General features: G+C 42.8%; 2 non-coding genes across 2 annotated transcripts; both read left to right on the forward strand.

The window, feature by feature from the left end:
- The first annotated feature begins 15663 nt into the window (after positions 1-15663).
- Positions 15664-15735, forward strand: TRNAW-CCA. The gene has a single exon. It is a non-coding gene; the product is annotated as a tRNA-Trp (tRNA).
- A 439-nt stretch (positions 15736-16174) lies between these two features.
- On the forward strand, positions 16175-16246 carry TRNAW-CCA. Its single transcript has one exon. It is a non-coding gene; the product is annotated as a tRNA-Trp (tRNA).
- The last annotated feature ends 4085 nt before the right edge of the window (positions 16247-20331 follow it).

Consider the following 20331-nt stretch of genomic DNA (forward strand, 5'->3'; position numbering starts at 1 on the left):
ATTGCGGACTACTGCCAAGGAACGGGCTACTAGCGGATCAACACTTCTTCCGGCTGTCGGCAGTGGTTCTATCAACACAGCTATGCCCTCTAGTTTCCTACAGGTGCCTACAGGCATGGACACTATCATCTCCCGTCTGGGTGGCAACGTAACTTTTGTATGCAGAGGGACCGAAATTCGAGCAAGAGGACACTGTGCATCTGAACTTTTCTGTAAGCCACATGTTCGGACCAGCCGCTGGAAGGCCGTTTGAGTAGGCCGATGGCTAGTGGTTTCTCTCCAATAACCGTGACCTTTCTTTTCAAAGAGAATCTGATCCAATTCTTTTAACACATTTATCCCCAAGATGACAGGGACCTTTACTTCATGTGACTCCTGTACTACCACAATGCCTTTCTTGCCTAGATCTTGGCCACATAATCTGACATTCATCCAGGCCACTCCCACCACCGGTACTGGTAACTGATTAGCTGCGACCACTCGTATGAATGTATGGGGATCATATTTCACATGTCGCTGAAAATACCGTTCGTAACAGTCTCTACTCAGGGTCGTACTTGGGAACCCGTGTCAATCATCCCGGTAACCGGAATACCTTCCAATTCCATCTGTATGATGGGACTTGCAGCGATCAGATCCTCTTCAGGGCATTCTCCTCTAATAGTCTCCTTCTCAGTTTCCCCTACTGCCCGCCCTACTGCAGCAGGGGATTTCAGTTTAACGGCGGTCTCTCATAAGCTTGTCGCTGCTCTGGACATCTAGCAGCAATGTGGCCCACACGTCCACACTCCCAGCAGCGTACTTCCCGTCGCTCTGGCCATCGGTTTGGGCCCCTTCGGTAAGCCCCATCGTTCTCTCCTGAGAGTTGTACTACATTATTGGGACCCCTTCGGTAGGTCCTATCCTCATCCCTCCAGTAGGGTTGTGGGTGATGCTGACCTTCTTGGTATGAACGGCCCACCCCTTCGTCTCTAGTTTTCTGGAGGCCTGCAATTCTCATAGAATTCTCATTACAATTGGTTTGTAGGTGTTCCATTTGCTCTTGCAATTTCTGCATTACTGTAAGTATCTCTTTAACTGTCCCCTTTTCCACTGTTTCTGGGCCAGAGCTAGCCCCCTGCGACAATGTAACTCCAACTGCGGTCTGAGGCTTCTGAACCATACTATTGGCACGTGAGATGGCCTCCACCTGTACGTCATGAAATTTAGCATCAGTCTCCCGTCGTATAAAGTCCTGCATAGCAACAGTCAAGCTGCCATCACGGATCCCCAGAACAAACTGGTCACGGAGTGTCCGATCAGGGTTACAGAAGGCTGGTGAGCCCCCTCTTTCCTTCCCTTGAATATCTCGGAGCAGTTCTTGTAGGGCATTTGCATATTGAGGGAGACTTTCATTCTCCTTTTGTACCCTCTGAAAGAACCGTGCCTGCAGGGACCCCAGCAATGCGGTTTCTCTATAAATAGTTTCTAGAATCTGGACAACTTGCTCAAATGTCTGTCTTTGTTCAAATGGCCGCATATGGCTAGCTCTACTAGTACTTCTGGTGCGGTCTGGTACATGCGCTGTACCATTCGTATCTGCTCTGCCCACACACTTACAGACATATTATTGCCATCAAACTTTGCTAACTGACTCATTACAGCCCCTGCTGGCATTCTTCCTCCAGCACCATCCCTCCTAACGGGTGCGTCGCCGTCCATTCTGGTAGGCGGATCCTGCCGACTACGCCAATTTGTGAACCGAGAGCAAGGCAGGTGGTTTGACTCCGCAACCAGAAAAGAGTGCGTACGCAGAAGTCAAGATTAAGAAAATTGCATTTACTACAAATTAATAAAAGCAGGTTAACAGTGAAGTACAGAGATAAAGACAAGCTAAATATATAAAACAGTATGAACAATTCAAGTCAAATACTACAACAATTTCCACCTTTGCTGTGTCCGTGTTCGCAGTGCGGACACTAAGGAATAGCAGTCCCAGGAACTATCCCTAACTGACCCTAACTTTCAAGCGGGTGCGCACCCCCCTTATCCCAGTGGTCCAAGTGGACCTCTTACAGTTTGTGGAAGTGCACGGTGGGGCCCGACGTCGTCCTTTTCCTTTATAACCAGCGCAGGATCCGCAACAAAGAAGTCCTCCTCAGCAGGCCGGAAAACCAGATGGATATAATCCAGAATTTTACAGTGACTGTCCGGTACCTCGACAGCACTGTGAGTCTCTTTACTGTTTGGGGCAATCCACTCAGCCCAATGTCAGCTCCACAGGTTAGCTGCTGCACACAGTCCTTTTTAACTTGGCTTCACTAAATGCACAGTCTCTTTATACTCCATCCGTCTCTAGACTGAAGTTCACACAGCTTGGCTGCACAGGAACGTCCTTTAGTATCTCCACACACGTATTACACAGCACAGAACTTGCTTTCTATCTAGCCAAGATGGCAGCCGTTATAGTTTTTGTCCCTCTTCCTCATTCTTCCTGCTCACACTGAGGCAGGCTGACATCATAAGGGGCGTGTCACTTCAACACTTAACTGCTGTTTTAAAGAGCCACTACACATTAATACACTTTCTCTATGGCAACTTCAATGCAAATTGGTCCTATGCTGCCATCTACTGACCAAACGAATACTGCAGGCATTTACATTTATCTGTATTACTAGAATAGCATTATACATTCAATTTTAACACAGTTTACTAGGATAACAAAACTTAGACACATTACATGACTGTTTCTTACATAACTACGCCACAAGTGACCCCATTTTGGAAAGAAGACACCCCAAGGTATTCCGTGAGGGGCACGGCGAGTTCCTAGAATTTTTTATTTTTTGTCGCAAGTTAGTGGAATATGAGACTTTGTAAGGAAAAAAGAGAAAAAAAAAAAATCATCATTTTCCGCTAACTTGTGACAAAAAATAAAAAATTCTAGGAACTCGCCATGCCCCTCACGGAATACCTTGGGGTGTCTTCTTTCCAAAATGGGGTCACTTGTGGGGTAGTTATACTGCCCTGGCAATTTAGGGGCCCAAATGTGTGAGAAGTACCTTGCAATCAAAATGTGTAAAAAATGGCCTGCAAAATCTGAAAGGTGCACTTTGGAATATGTGCCCCTTTGCCCACCTTGGCAGCAAAAAAGTGTGACACATCTGGTATCGCCGTACTCAGGAGAAGTTGGGGAATGTGTTTTGGGGTGTCATTTTACATATACCCATGCTGGATGAGAGAAATATCTTGGCAAAAGACAACTTTTCCCATTTTTTTTATACAAAGTTGGCATTTGACCAAGATATTTTTCTCACCCAGCATGGGTATATGTAAAATGACACCCCAAAACACATTCCCCAACTTCTCCTGAGTACGGCGATACCAGATGTGTGACACTTTTTTGCTGCCAAGGTGGGCAAAGGGGCACATATTCCAAAGTGCACCTTTCGGATTTCGCAGGCCATTTTTTACACATTTTGATTGCAAAGTTCTTCTCACACATTTGGGCCCCTAAATTGCCAGGGCAGTATAACTACCCCACAAGTGACCCCATTTTGGAAAGAAGACACCCCAAGGTATTCTGTGAGGGGCATGGTGAGTTCCTAGAATTTTTTATTTTTTGTCGCAAGTTAGTGGAATATGAGACTTTGTAAGAAAAAATAAAAAAAATAAAATCATCATCATTTTCCGCTAACTTGTGACAAAAAATAAAAAGTTCTATGAACTCACTATGCCCATCAGCGAATACCTTAGGGTGTCTACTTTCCGAAATGGGGTCATTTGTGGGGGTTTTCTACTGTTTGGGCATTGTAGAACCTCAGGAATCATGACAGGTGCTCAGAAAGTCAGAGCTGTTTCAAAAAGCGGAAATTCACATTTTTGTACCATAGTTTGTAAATGCTATAACTTTTACCCAAACCATTTTTTTTTTTTGCCCAAACATTTTTTTTTATCAAAGACATGTAGAACAATAAATTTGGCGAAAAATTTATATATGGATGTTGTTTTTTTTGCAAAATTTTACAGCTGAAAGTGAAAAATGTCATTTTTTTGCAAAAAAATCGTTACATTTTGATTAATAACAAAAAATGTAAAAATGTCAGCAGCAATAAAATACCACCAAATGAAAGCTCTATTAGTGAGAAGAAAAGGAGGTAAAATTCATTTGGGTGGTAAGTTGCATGACCGAGCGATAAACGGTGAAAGGAGTGTAGTGCCGAAGTGTAAAAAGTGCTCTGGTCATGAAGGGGGTTTCACCTAGCGGGGCTGAAGTGGTTAAACTCTCCGTCTCCACCAGACAGAATGACAGCATTTCAAAAGCCAGTAATTTATAAATGCTGGCATTCAGGGCTAGGGATCGCGGGTGGGTAGGGGGGTACTTCCTCTTCCTCTCCAGCATTTGGGAGATGGAGAGCTGAACGCTTCCTTGGGACATTGTGGAGATGCTTGGTGACCCAGTTGTTGGTGTTGCTGGCAGATCCTCTGTTTGCGGGGTGCCAGGTGGCACTGTCACTCCAGAGGTGGATGAAGAGGCCGCGACTACAGAAGAAGAGGAAACAGGAGGAGCCAGAGATCTTTCTTGGTTTTTGAGGTGTCTACTCCACTGCAGCTCGTGCTTTGCACTTAAAGGGACACTGACAGGCCCAATTAGCATATTTAGGTATATATATGTCAGTACAGGTCTTATAAAGTCTATTAAAATCATCTAAGTATCCCCCCTGTCCACCTTATAAATACCGAAATATAAAGTTTTATAACCTGCTTGCCCGGTCACCAATCTGCCCAAGGGGCAGCGTTTCATCTCAAAATGCGCCCAGCCAGCCGCTCCCAACTGCCGTTCTGAAGCCCCGCCCAGCTTATCAATATTCACTTCGCTGGGCGGCGGCTACAACTCTCCCGACTCAAGTGCCCGGCGCATGCGCATAAAGCAGGGGCTGCAGCGCTCTGTACGCAGGCGCGATGTGACCCCGGCCGGGCGCATGCGCTGAAGATTGGACGGAGGACGTGCCCTTGATTCGGGAGAGTTGTAGCCGCCGCCCAGCAAAGTGAATATTGATGAGCTGGGCGGGGCTTCAGAACGGCAGTTGGGAGCGGCTGGCTGGGCGCATTTTGAGATGAAACGCCGCCCCTTGGGCAGATTGGTGACCGGGCAAGCAGGTTATAAAACTTTATATTTCGGTATTTATAAGGTAGACAGGGGGGATACTTAGATGATTTTAATAGACTTTATAAGACCTGAACTGACATATATATACCTAAATATGCTAATTGGGCCTGTCAGTGTCCCTTTAAATGCCTGGTCATGCAGGTTGTGCTCATCTAGAGAACGTTTATGCCTCGTTTCAGGCTCTGATTGCACAGCGTGCAAACCACTCGTGTCTTGTCTTCAGCACATTGTCTGAAGAACTGCCACACCATGGAACTCCTTGGAGCTGGCTTTGGTGTGCTCGGTCCCTTGCTGCAGTGGGCAGTACGAGGCGTACTGTCTAGAGGATGGCCGTTCTGCTTTTGCACCCTGCTCCCTCTTCTGCTGTGCTGGTGGCTCTGCGCGACCACCGCCTCTTCCTCTGAACTACATAGGTCACTCGCATGACCTTCATTCCATGTGGGGTCGAGGACCTGATCGTCCTCCACATCATCTTCCACCCAGTCTTCACCCCTGCCTTTCTTGTCGGTCTGCACACTTTCCAAAGCCCCAGCAGTTGGCACCTGTGTTTCGTCATCATCCGAGACGTGCTGCGATGGTCCTCCCATGTACTCATCTTGAAAGATAAGTGGTTGGGCATCGGTACACTCAATCTCTTCCACTTCTGGGGCAGGGCTAGGTGGATGGCCCTGGGAAACCCTGCTAACAGAGTCATCAAAAAGCAGAAGAGACTGCTGCATGACTTGGGGCTCAGACTGCTTGGCTGAGTTGCAAGGGGGTGAGGTGAAAGACTGATGGACATCGGCTGCAGGTGCCAACTGTGGTCTTTTAGCAGGAGACTGGGTGGGAGACAATGTGATGGAACTGGATTCACTGTCAGCAACCCAATCTTCTATCGCCTGTACTTGTTCAGGCCTAACCATTCGTAGAGCAGCATTAGGCCCGACCAAATACCGCTGCAGGTTTTGTCGCCTACTCGTACCTGAAGAAGGGGTTTCACTTGTGCGTGTAGCTGGCACAGATCTACCACGTCCTCTCCCTGCAACAGGAGCTCCACCAGCAGCACCACCACCTGGGCCACGTCCCTAATTTGAAGCTCTCCTCATATTTTTCGAATTTGGGATCTTGCACTAAATGCGTGTTTAAGGGGGGCGCATGCGCGTGGCTTGCAGGGAAGACATGGCTCTGTGAGCTCCGCTCCAACTGCTGACGAATTCCCTATACCAGCGCCGTTTAAACGGCTCCACAAGCCCTGAATACTCAAGCAGGGGTCGCAAAAAAATTGCCCAAGGCAAGAGGGGAGCTATGGAGCTCCTCTGAGTGCGCCTGCGCCAACTGAAGACCGGCGCGAGATTTAAAACGCAGACAGGGCCAGTCAGAGGACGAGCGCGTCCGCTGGCCCTGTCAATCAACATGAGTAGGGGGCGTCATTATGAATGGAGGATGCGGCTGCTAGCAGCAGGTAGCCGCCCTACCTGCTGCTAGAGAGGTAATTTGCATAATATAAAAGTCAGTTTTTTTATAGAACTACTGAACCAAACACTGTAATAGCTATATATATTAAGAAATCGCAGCATAAGGATTGTAGGGAGACCAAAAAAAAAAAATGAGTTTACTGGAGTGACAGAAGCCCTTTAAACTAAAACTCATGGCAGACTACTCTGGCAGAGACCTCCGTGAAAGTACTTCATAGAACCCACCTGGTACCCTACAGGTTGAATCACATATACCCAGAGGTGTCACCGCTATGCTTTAGAGGTTGCACGGAGGATGGTACAGTTTTCCATATTTGGTGGACTTGCCCTCATGTCCAGCGGTTTTGGTCTAAAATAGGCAAACTGATTTCCAAGGTGCTAGGATGCACCTATAAGCCCACCCCTTCACTATGTCTACTAGGGGATAAACCCCTTGGCTGACTTTTGCCAAGTTCAAGCTATCGCAACACATATTGCTAGCTGCTAGAATCCATATTGTGTCCAAATGGAAATCTGATACATTAAGTTTTTGTGCAGTTATAGATAGAGTCAATAAGATTCTGCTATATGAAAAACTGTCGGCCATTCGCATGGATACGTATGAACCTTTTGAAAAATTGTGGGAGCCTTGGGTCTCCTCCTCCTACTCTGCCAATGTACAACAAAGTATTTTGTTATGATATCTACTACGCCCTGTTGAGATCTCAAGTACGCGAGGCCTATAAACCACTTGAAAATGTATGGATGTAGCACTTTATACCACTTCCCTGTAATTGACCACTGTCTGATCTCCTTTGGATATTTGTTCAAGTAATTTTACTTTGTTCCTTTGTTTTATTATATGTATGTACCAAATACCTTTATCATTGGTATCTCATGATACATTTTTGATGCTATAAAATTTCAATAAAGCATTTGAAACATAAATGCGTGTTTAATTAATAGTAGAATAGAATGACAGCATGTAAAGGGAGTATCTCACACGGCCTGAACCAGTGTAGGCCTGAAGTAATATTTTTTTTTTACCTAAATGGCTGTTTTTCAAATAGCTGTAATTTAAATCCCTGAATCAAACCCCTGTATGTAGAGGGAGTATCTCACATGGTCTGAACCAGTGTAGGCCTGAAGTAAATATTTCTTTGCACACAATGGCTGTATTTCAAATGGCTGTATATAAAATCCCTAAATCAAACCCCTGTATGTAGAGGAGGTATCTCACATGGCATGAACCAGTGTAGGCCTGAATTAAATATTTATTTGCCCAAAATGGCTGTATTTCAAATGCCTGATTCAAACCCCTGTATGTAGAGGAGGTATCTCACATGGCATGAACCAGTGTAGGCCTGAAGTAAATATTTATTTGCCCAAAATGGCTGTATTTCAAATGCCTGATTCAAACCCATGTATATAAAGGGGGTATCTCACACAGCCTGAACCAGTGTAGGCCTGGAGTAAATATTTCATTGCACAAAATGGCTGTATTTCAAATGTTTCTATTTCAAATCACTGAATCAAACCCCTGCATGTAGAGGGGGTATCTCACACGGTCTGAACCAGTGTAGGCCTGAAGTAAATATTTCTTTGCCCAAAATGGCTGTATTTCAAATGGCTGTATTTCAAATGCCTGATTCAAACCCCTGTATGTAGAGGGGGTATCTCACACGGTCTGAACCAGTGTAGGCCTGAAGTAAATATTTCTTTGCACAAATTGGCTGTATTTCAAATGGCTGTATTTCAAATCCCTGAATCAAACCTCTGTATGTAAAGGGGATATCTCACACGGTCTGAACCAGTGTAGGCCTGAAGTAAAAATTTATTTGCACAAAACGGATGTATTTGAAATGGCTGTAATTTAAATTCCTGAGTAAAACCCCTGTATGTAGAGGGGGTATCTCACAGGGCATGAACCAGTGTAGGCCTGAAGTTAATATTTCTATGCCCAAAATGGGTGGATTTAAAATGGCGGTATTTCAAATCCCTGAATCAAACCCTTTTATATAGAGGGAGTATCTCATAGGGCCTGAACCAGTGTAGGCCTGAAGTAAATATTTATTTCTCCAAAATTGCTGTATTTCAAATGCCTGATTCAAACCCCTGTATGTAGAGGTGGTATCTCACCCGGTTTTAACCAGTGTAGGCCTGAAGTAAATATTTATATGCCCAAAATGGCTGTATTTCAAATGGCTGTATTTCAAATCCCTTAATCAAACTCCTGTATGTAGAGCGCATATCTCACACGGTCTGAACCAGTGTAGGCCTGAAGTAAATATTTATTTGCACTAAATGAATGGCTGTATTTGAAATAGCTGTATTTCAAATCCCTGAATCAAACCCCTGTATGTAGAGGGAGTATCTCACAGGGCCTGAACCAGTGTAGGCCTGAAGTAAATATTTCTTTGCCCAAAATGGCTGTATTTCAAATGTCTGTATTTCAAATGCCTGATTCAAACCCCTTTATGTAGAGGGGGTATCTCACACGGTCTAAAGCAATGTAGGCCGGAAGTAAATATTTGTTTGCACAAAATAGCTGTAATTCAAATGGCTGTATTTTAAATGCCCCTCTAATTTAAAACTATGTCCTCTTGTAGCAGTTTTTCTTCTTTTAAATATTCTCTCCTCTTTTACCTTGTTGATTCCCTTTATATATTTAAAAGTTTCTATCATATCCCCTCGGTCTCGTCTTTCTTCCAAGCTATACATGTTAAGGTCCTTTAATCTTTCCTGGTAAGTTTTATCCTGCAATCCATGTACCAGTTTAGTAGCTCTTCTCTGAACTCTCTCCAAAGTATCAATATCCTTCTGGAGATATGGTCTCCAGTACTGAGCACAATACTCCAGATGAGGTCTCATTAGTGCTCTGTAGAGCGGCATGAGCACCTCCCTCTTTCTACTGGTAATTCCTCTCCCTATACACCCAAGCATTCTGCTAGCATTTCCTGCTGCTCTATGACATTATCTGCCTACCTTTAAGTCTTCTGAAATAATGATCCCTAAATCCCTTTCCTCAGATACTGAGGTTAGGACTGTATCACTGATTTTATATTCTGCTCTTGGGTTTTTACGTCCCAGGTGCATTATCTTGCACTTATCAACATTAAATTTTAGTTGCCAGATTTTTGACCATTCCTCTAGTTTTCCTAAGTCCTTTTCCATTTCGTGTATCCCTCCAGGAACATCAACCCTGTTACAAATCTTTGTGTCATCAGCAAAAAGACACACCTTACCATCGAGGCCTTCTGCAATTTCGCTGATAAAGATATTAAACAATATGGGTCCCAGAACAGATCCCTGAGGTACCCCACTGGTAACAAGACCATGGTCTGAATATACTCCATTGACTATAACCCTCTGTTTTCTGTCCCTCAGCCACTGCCTAATCCATTCAACAATATGGGAGCCCAAGCCCAAAGACTGCACTTTATTGATAAGCCTTATATGTGGTACAGTATCAAAAGCCTTACTAAAGTATAGATAAGCGATGTCTACTGCACCTCCTCCATCTATTATTTTAGTCACCCAATCAAAAAAATCTATAAGATCAGTTTGACAGGATCTCCCTGAAGTAAACCCATGCTGTTTTTCATCTTTCAATCCACAGGATTTTAGATGTTCCACAATCCTCTCCTTAAGTATGGTTTCCATTAATTTCCCCACTATTGATGTCAGGCTTACTGGCCTATAGTTGCCCGATTCCTCCCTACTACCTTTCTTGTGAATGGGCACAATATTTGCTAATTTCCAATCTTCTGGGACGACTCCTGTTGCCAGTGATTGGTTAAATAAATCTGTTAATGGTTTTGCTAGTTCACCTCTGAGCTCTTTTAATTGCTTTGGGTGTATCCCATCAGGCTCCTGTGACTTATTTGTACTAATTTTAGACAGTTGACTTAGAACCTCTGTAAAGACACATGCATCAAAAGATTCATTAGTCTTCCTTCCTAACTGAGGTCCTTCTCCTTCATTTTCCTTTGTAAAAACTGAACAGAAGTATTCATTGAGGCAGTCAGCTAGTTCTTTATCTTCTTCCATATACCTTCCTTCTTTTGTTTTTAATCTGGCAATTCCTTATTTTAGTTTCCTTTTTTCATTTATGTATCTGAAGAATGTCTTATCGCCTTTTTTCCCTGACTGAGCAAATTTCTCTTCTGCCTGTGCTTTAGAAGCTCTTATAACTTGTTTGGCCTCTCTCTGCCTAATCTTATAAATTTGTCTGTCATCCTCATTTCTTTTTTTTTTTTTATAATTCCTAAATGCTATCTTTTTGTTTTTAATGATTTTGGCCACTTCTGCTGAGTACCACAGTGGTTTCTTCCTTTTTTTGCTTTTACTGACAAGCCTAATGCAATTTTTTGTTGCCTTCAATAGTGCCACTTTTAAGTAGTCCCATTTCTCCTGGACTCCAATGAAACTGTTCCAGTCTGATAGGGACTCGTATACCACTAATCTAATTTTAGAAAAGTCAGTTTTTCTAAAATCTAAAACTTTTGTTTTTGTGTGGTGTGACTCAGTCACTGTACTTATAGTAAACCACACTGACTGGTGATCACTAGATCCCAAGCTTTCCCCTACAGTAATATCAGATACCAAATTCCCATTTGTGAATACTAAATCTAAAATGGCCTCCTTCCGTGTTGGCTCCTCCACTACTTGCTGTAGAGATAATCCCAGTAGGGAATTTAGAATATCTGTACTCCTGGCAGAACTAGCTATTTTGGTTTGCCAGGTTACATCTGGAAGATTGAAGTCTCCCATAATGATAACTTCCCTCTTCAATGTCATTTTAGCTATTTCCTCAACTAGTAGATAATCTAATTCTTTGACTTGGCTAGGTGGTCTATATATCACACCTACACAAGTTACCTTATGATTGTCAAGCTGCAAGGTAACCCAAACTGACTTTAAATTGTTCTCGCTAACTTGTATCAAATTCGATTTTATGCTATCTTTCACATACAGGGCCACCCCTCTGTCTTTCCTGTATAGAGAGAACCCTGGTATTGATATATCCCAGTCATTACTTTCCTTGAAACACGTCTCAGTAACAGCCACTACATCTATATTCTCAGATGCCATTATAGCCTCAAGTTCATTGATCTTATTCCCTAGACTGCGAGCATTTGTAGACAAGACTCTGAGCTTGTCATTTCTTAACCTTTGTGCTACTGGCCTCTTCTGGCATTGTTCCGGTGGGCAGTTGGACTGCTGGATTATCACTCTTTTGCCCCCCTTTCTTAGTTTAAATGCTTCTTAGCAAATACTTGGAACTGTTCACCGAGGACATTCGTTCCCTTGAGAGAAAGATGCAAACCATCTTTCTTGTACAGTTCTTTTCCATTCCAACAAGAACTAACATGAGACACAAAGCCAAACCCTTGGTTCAGACACTATTCACCAAGCCATACATTGAATCCCTTAATGCGCATCTTTATGTCATGCTGAAGGTTATGCACAGGCAAAACTGCAGAGAATGAAACAGTTGATGCAACCTCCCGTATATCCTTTCCAAGTGTGTGAAAAGCTTCTTTCACCTTTGAAACCTCATTGCAAGCCAGATTGTTTGTCCCAAGATGGAGAATAACATCGACTTCCCTTTCCTGCTTTGCTTGCCTAACAATGTTAAGGATCCGTCGTCTATCCCTGCTAGCGGTAGCACCAGGGAGACATCTCACAACACCATTCTCCTCAAACTTCACACCTCTTATGATGAAATTGCCCACCAACAGCTGCTTACTATCAATCCTCACCTTCTCCTTTTTGTCTTTGGCTGCAGTCTTACATATTTTAGGCATGGGAGATGATTGTTTCTCACCCACTGTGCTTGAGCCATCCTCCATGTTGCTCTTGCACTCTGAAAGTGCTGCAAATGAATTATGGAGAGCCACAGACTGTGGGACATGCCTTCTATCCACAACTCTCAGTCTACCAGAACCTACAGTAACCCATCTTCCATTTCTAGGGGGCCTCTGTGGCAGTGGCATTGCAATGTTCTCAGCCTGAGTTTGTTTAGTGGTTAATTTAAAAATCTCATATTTCAAAAAGGTAATTTCCTGCTGCATTATGGAGAGCTGTCTACAGATCAGACAGTATCCAAACCTCTGAAGCATGGAATCTGAAATAAAAGCACAACAATTCCTGCACAGAACCAGGTCTGCCATTGTAAAGAGGGGAAAGATTTTAAACAAAAACATCTTACTTGTTTAGATTTTATCCACCTCCAGATTACCTCCTGAATATCTCCAATGCTCTTGTAGATCAGCTCTTGGTAAAGCAGACTTGGAAAAGCAGCAAGCTATAATTAGCAAGCTAATACTGTGTGGATATATATACACACACTCCCACAAGGCTCCTCCCCCAACAGAAAATGAACAACTTACTCGCCTATGCTCATTTGCAATCAGACAATAGAGATACCGTGTCTAGCAAATTCCTTACCTCTTTTGAAACACAGTGTCTGAGTATTCACCAGAAACACCACTGAAGTTCTGCTACAGTGGAAAAACTCTGAGTTAGACTAAGTTAGTCTCCTGAATATCTCCAATGCTCTTGTAGATCAGCTCTTGGTAAAGCAGTCTTGGAAAAGCAGGAAGCTTTTCATCCAAAATGCTAGTGCTGGAGGAGGAGACAGATGTAGCAGTGCTGTATATGAAGTTGATCAGCCACAGTGCAAGTGCTGGAGACAGGTGTAGCAGAGCTGTATAAGAAGCGTTTCATCAAAAATGCTAGCGGTGGAGCGGGAGACAGATGTATCAAAGCTGTATAAAAAGTTGTTCAGCAACAGTGCTAGTGTGGAATTAACTATATATATGTAGCAGAGCTGTATAAGCGGAATGGTCAGCCTTAGTGATGGTGAAAGAGAGAGAGATGAACTCAAACTCTGAGGCTGTTCAGCAACAGTGCTAGTGTGGAAATTACTATATATATAGTAGGCTTCTTGAGGAAGGCTCTTGTGAGCCGAAACGTCGCAAGACTTGCCATATCGTGGGTGAATAAATCACTGCTATTTTACTACATTTTGGAGTGCAGTCCTACTTCTTCGCTTTATACATATATATATATATGTAGCAGAGCTGTATAAGCGGACCGTCAACCTCAAGGATGGTGGGAGAGTATAATAAAGCTGTAACAGAGCTGTAAAGGAAGCCCTTGAGCCAACCTTATGATAGGAGATGGGAGAAGAAACATGTTCCTGAGCTATATATGCATCTATACATAGTGTAAGATTTATACACAATTGTAGTACAGCTGTGATAGAAAGAAATCTGCATCAGTGCTGGTGGGTGGTCATGTTTTATGTGAATCAAATGCACAGATTATAAGTCTACTGGCTGACAATCTTTAGAGCTAAGGTATAATATGGAATTATAGTGTTTGCTGCACAGAATGGGTTTGTAAAAGATCAGACTGAGATTGTGTGTAAAACTTTTCAGAAGAGCCACATGTTCCTGTGCACTGAGATCAACTACCATGGCTCTCTGATTCCACAGCACAGGAGGGCGGCTCACAGACACTACAGGCTGACAGACTGATGACTCATTCTTTTCACATGAACTAGAACGTAAGAACTCAGTGCTCAGTTTGATGTCATAAGGAGGCATGGCCGGCCTTCACTCTAGCTGCCTAAGCCCGTCCAGCCTTATCTGCAGAAAACCAGGAAGTTACCAGCAGAGTGACTGCAGGTGAGGATGAAAGAGCAAGATGATAATACCCCTTTAAGATAAAAAAAATCTGAGCATTTTGTCATTTTAGGTTAAAGAAAGTGTTGAAGGTGTTTTTAACTAAGATATTTTGCTTAACAGTAACAGCAAAAGGACCATACATCAGTCTTAACCAGCAGTTGGTCCTCAATCTATTTTTGACTGCATGATGGTAACCAATGTCATGGCACATTGGTACCATGTCTGACTCCATATGACAAGGAAGGGTGTTTTTAATCACATTGAGATCAGAAGCTCCTTTCCGTTTGATGTGAGTAGCGGAAATACCTTCTTAATTGCTGATGGCATGTCTTTAGATCACCCTGAGGTCATGTTTTTTTGGGCATATAAGATACAGTCAAATTAGGGTGATAAACTCCTCCCTGACTGCCAATATGGAAAACAAAATTACTTCCTAAACCAGTTCTGAATATTCCATGGCTGAATAAAAGCTTGCCAGGTAACTATTGAGCTTTTTAACAATTAAAGGATCTCAACATTGTGTGTTGGAAAGGTCCATATTCTCACTCCACTTACTGGAAAGAATCATCATGTTTAATGATGGTGAAATCTTTCCTGTAGAAGCAGTGGATGCCTATTTATCCTGGATTTAGGCCTAGGTGTAGAAAGATCATTTCACCGATTTGTCTACTGTTAATTCAAGTATTTTTGCATATATTTAGATAGCCCCCAAGCTTAAATACTGGTGACGGAAACACATAAGTTTGCTGGTCAGTGCTACGGATATCTTCTCATACTAGACTTCATAGCGAAATTACCAGGTTTTAAACCCAATTTAGTTAATGAAATGGGAAAAACGCATCTTTAGAAATTTTATAGAGAGAAAAAGCTCACTCTCAGTGTCCCATTCTTTACTGGAACTTACATTCTCCTAGAGGCACACTATCCACTCTTCCTTATTAGTAGTTTTATGACATCATGAGGGAAAAACAAGCTTCTTTTAAAAGTAGTATAGCAATTGGTTAGAAGAGGCAGGCAGTAGGCATTTTGTCAAAAAGGCATTGGAGAGAAACAGGGTCAGAAAGCTAGGTGTTGACTGATCTTGTAGCGTAAGAGTTGCGTGTCAGAGTGTTGTGCGTTTCTATAATATCATGGTTAGCTGTCCTTTTTATTACCAAATTAGTACTACAGAAACATTTTTCTTAACTAGAGACACATTATTTACTAGAAATCCCTTTACCTTAATAGCAGAAATAGCAATCCTTCTTGTTTGTTGCAGCGAAAATTGTGAGTAAAATTGGCTTCTTTCAAAAGTATTGTATCAGTCCTTTTGAATTTCGAGGGTATTAACATTTCTTCAACAAAAATTGGTGATGGTTTAGGTCCCAACTAAGCAGAGCCTTTAGACCTTGTGGCGCAATGGTAGCGCGTCTGACTCCAGATCAGAAGGTTGCGTGTTCAAATCACGTCAGGGTCAGTAATGTTTTTGTTAAATAATGAGTAAACAGCATGGCCCTTAAACTGCTAACTTCAGCCGTTTCCCATTGCTCTCTTAAGAAGAGTATAGTTTGCCATGATGTTAACTTTCCGTAAGCCTGGAAATTCTGAGCAGTTTGTCAATTTAGGTTAAGTAATGGGTTTAAGTTGTTTTAACTATGATTTGTGGTCAGGTGTCGTTTTGATCACTGCATGAGTACTACAAAAACATTTTTCTTAAATAGAGTCACATTATTTACTAGAATTGCTTTCAACTTAAGGACACAAAGTGCAATCCTTCTTGGTCTTTGAAGTAGGGATTGTGGGAAAAATTGCCATCTTTTAAAATTGGTTGATCAGTTATTTAGAATTAGCAGGGTGTTATCATTTCTTTACAGGTACATCGGTGACGTGGAAGAACAGCATGAAAGTCGTCCCTTGACCTCGTGGCGCAACGGTAGCGCGTCTGACTCCAGATCAGAAGGTTGCGTGTTCAAATCACGTCGGGGTCAGTTATTTTATTCATCATAGAATGAGTAAACAGCATGGCGGAATTTTTAATGAGCCCAAAGAATATCCAATAGAAGAACTCCAGCTCCCGTAAGGGGAGGGGTTTGCCCCCCAGCCCACCGTGTCTGTAACAAGAAAGTACTTTAGGGTATTAACGGCCCCCTAACCCATAAACCCTCTAGCCACTGGCGTTTTAATGAACAGCTTACAAGTATATCTTCCACTAAATCTAAACTGAAAGACCTCCTGGAAGAATATTTTCGCACGAATTGTTCCCCCGAGATTTCACCTCAAGTAGTCTGGGATGCCCACAAAGCATTTATAAGGGGCCACTGTATTAGCTTAGGGGCGTATCTAAAAAAGGAAAGACAGAAACAGTTAGACACCCTGTATGAAAAAATTAGTCAGCTGGAGAGTGCCCATAAAAAATCCCAGTTGGAGTCACATTTATTAGAACTTTCCGCGTCCAGGGCGGCCATCAAAAACTTATTGAACTTAGCCTCTGCTAAATTATATTTACACTCCCAGTACAAAATATTTGCCCATGGTAATAAAGCTTCTCGATATATGATGTCTAGACTAAAACGTAGGAAACTGAACAATTATATACACAAACTAAAGACCCCAGAAGGCCCGTTGACCTTTGAATCAAATAAAATTGCTTCACTGTTTAGGGATTATTATGAATCTCTTTACAACCTAAACCCGACGCAACCTCCCTCTGGTGAAGCGGTGATTCCTCCACTCCTTACCTCATATTTCAGCGGCTTGTCCCTCCCCTCTCTCTCGGAACAGGATGGGGTTCACTTAGCCTCCCCTTTTTCTCCTGAAGAACTCCTGCATGCCATCAAAAACTCCCCGAAAGGGAAATGCCCAGGCCCAGATGGGTTCCAGATACCCTATTACCATTCTTTCCATGAAATATTGATTCCGCACATGCTCCGAGTGTATAATAACGCCTTACAAGGTACCCCACTATAATCTGATATGTCAAATGCCCACATTACTTTAATTCCTAAAGAAGGTAAAGACCAGTCCTTATGCCCTAACTACCGACCCATTTCACTTCTTAACATTGACTTAAAACTTTTAGCTAAGATGCTTGCAAACAGGTTGTCAAAGCTTCTCCCTGTACTAGTCCATAGGGACCAAGTGGGTTTCGTTAAAAATAGAGAAGGAAAAGACAACACGGCCCGGATCCTCAACATTATACATTATGTTAAGAAAAAGAGCCTTCCCCTGGTCCTTCTCAGCACAGACGCTGAGAAGGCATTTGACAGGGTTAACTGGCCTTTCATGTATGCGGCGCTACAATCTCGTAACCTACCCCTCCCCTTCATAGCAGCGATTAAAGCAATGTACCACCACGCTTCAGCCTCAATTAGGGTCAATGATACTCTATCAAAACCATTTAAGATTAGTAATGGCACTCGACAGGGTTGTCCCCTCTCTCCCCTCCTGTTCGTCCTCGCCTTAGAGCCACTTCTACAAACTATCCGGAAAGATTCTGACATCCAGGGTGTACACCTAGGTGACCAACAACATAAAGTAGCCGCGTTTGCGGACGACCTACTCTTAATAACAAGTAATCCTGAAAAGGCTCTTCCAAAACTTTATGGCCACCTAAAAACGTATGGGTCACTTTCTAATTTCAAGGTGAACCATAATAAATCACTAATTATCGCTACGGGACTTAAAAAATCTCTGAAGACCCGGCTAGAAGCAGAATCGCCATTTAATTGGTCATCCCCTTTTCTTACGTACCTTGGAATCAAAATGAGTGCAGATCCTAACCAACTCTTTAATCTGAACTATATTCCTCTCCAAAACAAAATAGCTGATGATTTGACCTCCCTTGATATCCCCACGCTCTCATGGTTTGGGAGGAAGAACATACTAATGTCACTCATTATACCTAAACTCACGTACCTCCAACAAGCCTTACCAATTCCCATTCCCTCCAATTACTACTCTAAACTTAAGACCATGTTCCGATCTTTTATCTGGAACAAGAAGAAGGCCAGAATGTCCTATAGGTCTCTGTCTTTTCCGAGAGAGAGGGGAGGGATAGCGTTGCCAGACCCGGAACTTTATGGTAGAGCTATTTTACTCACCAGAGTTGTGGACTGGCTGACAGCTCCCAAGCAAAAATCCTGGGTCTCAATGGAGGAGGAGTTGCTGGGTATTCCGTTCAGAGCAGCTCTATTGGGCCGCATGTCGCCACTACCCCCTTGCCCTGATATCACCCTGGTTATGAAACCTTCTTAATTGCTGATGGCATGTCTTTAGATCACCCTGAGGTCATGTTTTTTTTGGCATATAAGATACAGTCAAATTAGGGTAATAAACTCCTCCCTGACTGCCAATATGGAAAACAAAATTACTTACTAAACCAGTTCTGAATATTCCATGGCTGAATAAAAGCTTGCCAGGTAACTATTGAGCTTTTTAACAATTATCGTTCAATATATCTTTATTGAGGATTTTTTCATTTATCCAGATTAGTCAAAGATACAATATAGAAAGTCAGTGCAAAAGTATCAAACATCAAGATACAATATTATGTTACCTTAGATGTCAATATCTGGCAAGATAATAAATCTTTGTAGAATTTGAGAAAAATGTAGGAACACTGAAAAAATGTAGGAACATTGACAAAAATAAAATAAAATAAATTAACCAGAACAAAAAAAAGATGGCAGAGAGATCTACAGTAGTCATGTCACCGCGGTGTGTTTATCATCTGCTATAGCGAGATTTAACCGTGCAACAGATGCAGAACAGTTATAGCCAGTTAGGACCAACACTCTTCAGGCTATCCTTCAGGAGAAAGATTGGTCCACTGTGCCCATTCTATTTCAAACCTACCCATCATGAAGTTTTTGTGAACCAACATTTTTTCATAGGATCTGGTGGTATCCACAGCATTTATGACTTCTTGTATCGTCGGGATCGTTGAACTTTTCCAGTACCTGGTAATGGCTAATTTTGTAGCTAAAAACAGGTGCATAGAAATAGTTCTAAATGTATATTGGATGTCTGTGAGATCAATAAATAATAAAGCTAGGGCTGGGTCCCTGTTTAGCTTATGACCTGTTGCCCTTTCAATTAGTTGAAAGACGCTGGACCATAATTCTCCCAGTAGGGGGCAGTCCCAAAGTATATGCAGTAGGGATCCTCTGCCGCCACATCCCCTCCAGCACAGCAGCCCCGAGCCAGGGAAAATGCGATTTAGTCTCAGGGGCGTAAAATACCATCTAAGTAATGTTTTCGAATAAGACTCTAGATGTGATACACATTTCAATCTCTTGGTCGCGTAGTTGATAGCTATGGACCACTGTGCTGGGGGGATGCTGCGTCCTAACTCTGCCTCCCATGACAAGATGGGTGCTGTCTTTACAATGGAGTTTTTCTTGCCAAGAAAACAGTAAAGTGGGCGGATACCTTTCCAATTGGATTGCTTCAGAGCCCACTGGTTCAGGAGCTCCATGTGTACATTTACTGTTAGTGTAGGGTTGGAGGACAATAAATGACGGATCCTCAGGTACTTATAAAAATCCCTCTTATGGATCTTAAATTGGGTCTGCAAGTTTTCAAAAGAATTCAGAGTTAGCTGCGAAAGCAGATCCGCAACCATCACCGCCCCTCCCTCTTTCCACCCCGTAAGAGAGAGGTCAGGAAGAAGGTATTGCAGCGCCTCTATCGGGGGTGAGTTTCGCTATGGAAGCGGTTAAGTCCTGCCTGCTGTTATGATATTGTTTCCAAACATTTAGAGACGTGGAAAGTAGGTACGGGAGGGAATGTGACGGGATGTCCCCAAAGAGGGAAGCGCACAACAACGCTTTCAGGTCATGGGTCGGGGCAAGTGCTTGTTCAATATGAACCCAATGCTTGGGGTAGTCAGAGTTCCACCATTCTTTGAGTTGATGTACTCTAGTGGCTAAGTAATAGTCATGAATATTTGGGAGGCTTAAACCGCCAAATTTTTTAAATCTTGTCATGACCGACCTAGCGATGCGTGGGGGGCCCTTGTGCCAGATGAACCCATTAAGCAATTTGTTCACGGCCCTAAATAAGGAACTAGGTA

The sequence above is a fragment of the Bufo gargarizans genome, chromosome 2 (genome assembly GCF_014858855.1).
Source record: "Bufo gargarizans isolate SCDJY-AF-19 chromosome 2, ASM1485885v1, whole genome shotgun sequence".
NCBI classification, from domain to species: Eukaryota; Metazoa; Chordata; class Amphibia; order Anura; family Bufonidae; genus Bufo; species Bufo gargarizans.